Genomic DNA, 6,000 nt, shown 5'->3' on the forward strand with positions numbered 1-6,000 from the left:
GTGAAGCCGTCAAGCCGCGATCGGCTCGGGTTCTTCGCCTGCGCCCGAGAAGCGCCGTTACGGGAATGATGTTTGTATGTGTATGTGTGTGTGTGTATGTGTGGTTTTATTATTTCTGCGCACCTCGCGCTCGGCGTTGCGCGGTTTGGGCAGGCTTGGGCAGGCTTCCCTTTCTTCATCCCACCCACTTTCCATCCCGCCCGAGAACCATTCGGATCTGCTTTAATTACACTCCTAATTAAGTGTTGACTTGCCGGTTGCCCTTTTTCGCTCTAGCAGCGCATTTGGTGTGGCGAATGAACAAGTGAGACCGCCGAGCGTACGGGCGATCGAGAGAAAGAGGGAAAAGTAAGAAGCTGGTTTGCAAAAAAAAACGAAAGATCTACAACAAGCTAGCAAAACAATACAGAATGGCTCAAGCTCATGGGAAGGCATGTTTTGCATTTCGCTTCTTTCTTTTTTTTGTTTTGTTATTCCTGCTGGCTGCTAGAGCTCGGAAGGGAACTGTGCATAAACACGCACGCAAACCGTGGCTGTGAACGACAGCAAAAACTTGCTACTTGATAAGCCTGAAGGGAGAAGTTAAAAAAAAGCTGATGGAATGTATTAAGCAAAAGCAAAATTCAGTGCTGGTTACTAGTTCTATAGCAATAGATGTGAGTCGCTATCGTTTTTTACTCACACGAAAGCAACATTTTCCATTTTCCATTTCGTATATGCATGTACAAAAAGAAAAACATCGAGAGACTTCAATTCCGCAAAAAGGTTCGTCGCCTGACCGAAATGGCGTTGAAATCTTTCGTTATACATTTATGTAAAATATCGAAAAAAAAAACACATTTTGCGCACGTTTTATGAAGCGCATCGGTACGTACGGTCACTAGTACGTTGCCAAATGGTCGCTCAACACTCATCGGCCTAGCTGCTCTCCGAGTGCCAAATTGTAGTTAATTGCATGCAGATCCACTGCTGGGAAGATTCACTTGATGAGCAGCACCGTGTGCTGGCCAGAATTTGATTCCACCTTCCCTGAAAATCTCCCCACACACACACACACATACACAGACAACGATAGAAGATTACTTTTTTCTCGTGTTTTCACCCCACGGTTTCCTTCGAGGCGAGCTACTGCTGCTGGGTGAAGGAAACATAGAAAAAAGAGTTCTTGCTGACGTCTGGGAGAAGCAAAAAAAAAAAACATAAACGCAAAAGAACAATTGAGCTCACTACATCGGAGCGGCCGCCGACCGCTTCCGCTAGCTTTTCCGCCCTATTCCTAGACGAGCTCGAGCTTGGTTCGTTCTTTTTCCCCTCATCCCTTTCCGCCCTCTTACCTCGTCCAATTTGCGTTCTAATAGCGTTCTGCGCTCTTCGTGATCATTATCGTCGTCTTCTTGGCTTTCCTTCTTGCTCTTCGCACTAGCACCGTGCACCGGGGTGGATCGGTGAGGAGAGCCCGGAGCAAAGGTGCGGAGCGGATGGAAGAAAAAAGTCGTAATAAAATAATTTACTGTACCGTGGAAGCACCTGAGCCGTGAAAAACGAACCTCAGCTACACGGCCATCCACGCCGCTGCCCATACCCTCATACCCCGCAGTCCCTTTTTGCACGGCGGAGACTGCTCGCTCGCCGAGATGGAAATGACGAACCGTGGAAAACTATGACTTGCTCGCTTGCCTTTCCTTCCCCTCTTTTTTTTTATTCTACCCGGGCGCGGGTTCGCGGAAATCATTGACCGCACTCTCGCGGTCTCTGGTCCCCTCCCCCCTGCAACCCCTGGCCGACACAGCGCGTCCTCTGGTTAGATTATTATTATCAATTTTGTGCAACGAAGGAAAGCGTTCTTGCCTTCCCCGCACACCACCGTTGGCGCTGTGTGCGACCAAGCGAAGTTTTACCCCGTTTTAGGAGAGTTTTTGTTGTTGTTGTTGTTGTTGGGTGCGCAAACATTGCCATTTACCGTCTGCCACGTCTAGAACCATGCGCCAAAGGGTAAGGTACCACGCCAGCGCATGGAGATGAACGCAAACAGCGTCACAGAAGGAAAAAAAAGCCCAGCCACACAAAAATTGATGTCCTTCGAACAGGCTAGCCAGCCAGCTGCTGAATGGAACCTCTAGCTCTAGAGCAGTGTGCGTCTATCGTGAGCGGTCGCGACCGTCTTCCAAATCATGCCCTACCCGCACCCGCTGGCGTGCATGGTAACGTGATCCTTTCGGGCAGCCAGGACACAAACCTTTGCCCGCGCGGTAGGTCGTTAGCGGCGGCAGCAACAACAGTGACAGCCAAAAAAAAAAGGGATACAATCAAGCAAACAGCACACCGATCCTAGCTGAAACTGTATAGCCCCCCACCCTCCTGTATTGGGTTGGCTGCTTTGCTTTACCCTTTTTACGATGCACCCTGCGCAAAAACAAAAATACAGCAAAAAAACCCTTATTCCCGAGTACCGTAAAGGGAATGGTTTTTTTTTTCGGCAAGCTTTACGCCGTTCCTTTCAACCCGCCCGCTCGGGTAGCCTGTTGCTCATATATTGCACCTCCCCTCGGTCATAAAAAAAACAACAGCACAGAAACAGTAAAGGTTAACGCGAGGCAGGTTTAAGGAAAGGATTTTCCTGTAGCAATTATGATAAAATATGGATGCACACACACACACACATGCATGCGTCGACAGTGCGAAAGGATCAACCGAAATCAGCAACACGGCCTGCGTGTCCTTAAGTTGGCACCCCCGCGAGGCGACGGACGGCAACGGGTTATGCTGAGGGTAGAAGCTGCTGTTGTAATTCTTTTTTTGCTATCTATCTTCCTTTCTGTGTGTGTGTGTTCCCTCTTTTTTGCATATGCCAATACCGATGACGTCGTAAAGCGGCCTGTAGAACAAGGATTGCCATTTCTTTTAACGACACGGCTCAATTGGCATTCAACGGGTTCGTCGCCTATTGCCCGTATGGTGCTGTTGTGTGTTTTTTTTTTAATTTTTTTTCTTTGCAAAATTGCACATACCTGCACGGTTGGCAGAGCGTTTTACAATCGCTCTTGCTTCACCATGCAGTGAGAGTGTGTGTTGTAGTTTTTGAGGAAAGCTTTCAAACTGCTGAAGATTGGCAAAGGTTCGTCGTTTGTTCAAAGAGTGCACACAAAAAGGGCTGTAGCGTGTAGTATTTTGTTTGGTGGCTAGTTATACATGAAATCATAACGATACTTTAGCCAACAATTAGTAAAGAGCGAGTTGAGCACGTGTTACGTGTTGGTAGGCGCTGCGTATGACACGGTGACTCGATGTCGATCTTCCAACAATCGAGGTAAAAAAAAACATTTCAATCGTAAGATAAGAAGCGCTTTTTTGAGTTGTTTAAAAGTCAAACGGTAACAGCTTTCCCTGCGCATTGTTCGCTTTCTTATATAATTCTCCTACGCAGCAGGAAAGTAGCCGGAAGCCGCAATCGACGGAAGGACGCATCCTTTCGCGCAATGTGGCAGAAGGTGGCAGAAGTGAGTCCCTTTCAACACTCCGGAAGCATTCCACCCTCCCCATCCCCTCACATTCCTCGCTCTCCGCCGTGCCACTGCCCGTACCGTACCATCGACATCTGTTGCGCGTCCGAAAGTGGCGTGGCGAAGTGGTTCCGGCCCCGCGGGTTCGCGCGCTCCTCGGGGCAAATTGGGCCGAACACGCCTGCCAGCGAGTTCGTTGACTCACTTCCATAAGGTTCTTGTTACCCCTTGCGTTCTCTCCTACCCCCTTCTCCACCCCCCTCCCTTTCTTCCTCCTCCCCAGCACCATCTTATTTCTTCCACCTTGAGAAACAACAAACGGTTCCGTTCCGTGCGCTTCGTTTCCATTCCATGCGAATGGCTTGTTGTTGTTGTTGATGGGTTTTTGCTTCATTCTTTTCATTTCTTTTCTTCGCCCGTCGAAGGAAATCGACGTTTCAAGCCACGTCACATAGTTTGGCACATCCATAGATACACACACACACACGCGCGCGCGCGCACGTAGTGGTATGGCCAGCTGGCCGATGGGGCAAGGTGGGAGGGTGTGGTTGCTGCTCGCGCGGACTTCCTGCGCGAACGTGTGCGAGAGAATGCGCGACCGTCTGTCGCGGGCAGCCCGCGGCCCGGGGGAAGAAATGAAGCGCAAAAAGGGGTTCCCAGCTGGTGCCGGAAAGAGAGTTAAGTGAGCCAAAGCAAGTGGTGGTGGACAGTCAAGGAAGGGAGGGGGGAGTGTTGGACGAGAGGGGGAGAGGGGGGGGGGTCAGTAAATGGGTAGCAAAGGGTACAACTTTAAAGGGCAGCCCCGGACCGGGCACTGTTTTCTTCGCTGCTGGTCGCGAACCGAGCGGTGCAGGAAACGGTTAAATGTTTGGTAAGGTAGTAATACATTTTCATCTTCAATAAGTTTTCCTTCTTGTAAATATTGATGAATCAATCGGGCAGGGAAGAGAAAAAGAAACACACAATAAAAAAGACCAATTAAAGGTACGGGTTCGTCGCTTAAATCAGGCAAACCAAATCTTTCGTTGAAGCTACAGGTAGTTGATGATTACGCGATGGCTAACGTTTTAATCGGTTTCTGAGCATATTTTAGTGTAAGAATGCATGGATAAGAAGAACAAAAGCTTAGAATAATAAAAAAAAATCTAAAAAGAAGTAAAAATGTTAAAACAAATTAAGTTAAAAAATTGCTTCTTTGTAGTAGAATTTCTTCGAACAAACATTATACTTTAAGGTGGAAAATCAAACTGCTTCAAATCAATCAAACCGATATTATAAGAAATGAAATCCTACCACAGAACGGTAAAAAATGCAAAATTAAAATGTGGCTAAAGTTTTCAGTTACTAAAGTACTTTTTTTAAAGTCATCATCTTAACTCTCTCGGGTCGCTCAACTATACCGCTGTCTTCCCTATTCCTTGGCATCGTTGCATCTGCCCAGTCCATTGTCACACACACACACACACGCGCACCGCTTCGTCTCTTTGCCATTTATTGCGCCAAAGAACACGAGCCGGGAACCCCGCGGCCGCGGCCTGCCTGATTACTGCCAATAAAATTAATTCGTCCACAACTGACGTTCGCAGCTCTAAAAATGAACCAATAAAAAAAAACCGCACACACACACACATATATATACTCACACATGCTGCCATGCAATCACAGCCGTGCAGAACAAGCAATCAAAGTAACAAAATGCGCACAAGCGTACGTGTGTATGTATGCTGATTATTCTTCATGCTGTTCTTCTTCTTCTTCCTTTTCGTCTTTTTCTTCCTCTTTCCACATCCGTTACCGCTCACTTGCAGCGCTTTAGTTTGTTGAACTTTTCATTCGCGCGGCCAATTTCGGGTTCGTTTGCCGAAAACCCTTCCTTGCAAATATTACCCTCCCCTGCCGGGTGGTCTGGTACACTACACACACTATACACACAGACACCCCAACCCGCACTCCACACACGACCAAAAGTTAGTAGCAAATGGAGGGGGTGGGATGGAAGGATAGCATTAAACGGGGGAGAGGAGGGTTGTTTTTAATGGATGCGTGCGCCATTACTGTTCCGCCAGACCCGGCCGGGCCAGCCATTTGTCGCGGTCTCCACGAGAAAATAGCGGAAATCCAGAGCAACAAACTTTTGCAGACACACACACACACATGCACGCAAACGCCAATTTATACCATGCGCGAGGAGAAAGGGGAGGAGGTGAACAATGTGTGTGCGGGGGAAAAATTCTACTCCAAAAACAGTGGAAGTCACGCGTCGCAGAATGCTTGCCACCGTCAGCAAATATTCCTGTTTTTTTTTCTTTTTGGAGCGCAGGGGGGAGATGGTAGCTCTTCCTAAGCGAGCGCCATTTTGTGAAATGACATGGCCTTTTGGTTGCGTGGACTAGCTACTAGAATGTACTATCTGGCTGAAAGATAACCTTAATATAGTATGTACGTATCGCTAATTACTATAAACATAGTTAATACGCTTAGTAGCGCATATTACTTACTT

The sequence above is a fragment of the Anopheles merus genome, chromosome X (genome assembly GCF_017562075.2).
Source record: "Anopheles merus strain MAF chromosome X, AmerM5.1, whole genome shotgun sequence".
Lineage (NCBI taxonomy): Eukaryota > Metazoa > Arthropoda > Insecta > Diptera > Culicidae > Anopheles > Anopheles merus.